Below are 1,089 nucleotides of genomic sequence, written 5' to 3' on the forward strand. Positions count from 1 at the left end.
ATACATATATATGGTCCCTTAGGAAGTGACACGTGTCATACCCTATGGGTGACACGTGTCAAGCCCTTATTAGGCCACCTCAACCATGCGGCAAATGGAGCAGTAGGGTCCACCTCCCCCTAGAAGGTGGGTCACCTACTTGACCCCAAGCAGGTGGGTCACCTACCTGCTTGAGGTGCTGCTACGTGTCACCCTCCAAGGCTGCCACGTCATCATTTTTTCCTCCCTCGTGGATTCATAATCTCATCTTACTTTAAGAGCCTATGTAATCGATGCTTCGCAAGCTTGGTACGTACTCCAATAGCTTAAGTATGTAAGACTTCCAAGTTAGTAGCTTACGTAGGTAAACCGAGTCCTACGACTCATTACTTGACCTCTAATTCCTTTCGGATTCTTATGACTCCATTTCCAACCTTCCTTGTCACGAGGTATCACAATCTTGTTTCCTTAGAGTTGTTTGATAGTGTCGTAGCTTATTCGGCTCACATGATAGTGTCTAAGGAACTTTAGAAGATGTTCCGAGCTTGAGAGTGCAGGGTGTAACATATACTTTTATCAAGCAATCAATATGAGAGTTCCTAAGGTTAGAATTACTTGTAGACGTAGGGAATAGGTACGGATACTTGTGTTTCCTTTCCTCTTTCACTTCCTAGGGGGTCACCCATCCTAGTACTACTCTCGCCCAAGCATGTTTAACTTCGGAGTTCTGATGGGATCCGGTGCATTAGTGCTGGTATGATCGCATCCATCCCTTAAGGTCTCCACCAATGGTTCCTCACATAGTCTCAGATACCGCGACTTCTATCTGTTTGTTATTGGCCTCAAGATCCATCCATCCCTTATTAGATCTCGTTTGAAGTTTAAGCGTTCCTATTTACATATGATAACATCAATTAATTTTCTCTTACGCTTGTATTTCTATTGTCCACTTCCCCCCTTTTAGGGTGTACCCATGTCATCCTCTGTTTCTTTTAAACTATTCACGCACAAATGATTATGTTACAACCCTTTAACATACTGCACCATGTCTACACCTTCTGTTAGATCATCTATACTTTAGGTTGCCCCTGTACAAAACCTTAGTACAAT

The 1,089-nt window shown here is 43.3% G+C and overlaps 1 pseudogene; it reads right to left on the bottom strand.

Moving 5' to 3' along the window:
• Positions 1–626: 626 nt before the first annotated feature.
• Positions 627–747, bottom strand: LOC129883801 (5S ribosomal RNA; annotated as a pseudogene).
• Between the last annotated feature and the right edge of the window lie 342 nt (positions 748–1,089).

This window comes from Solanum dulcamara, chromosome 3 (genome assembly GCF_947179165.1).
Source record: "Solanum dulcamara chromosome 3, daSolDulc1.2, whole genome shotgun sequence".
In the NCBI taxonomy this organism is placed as follows: Eukaryota; Viridiplantae; Streptophyta; class Magnoliopsida; order Solanales; family Solanaceae; genus Solanum; species Solanum dulcamara.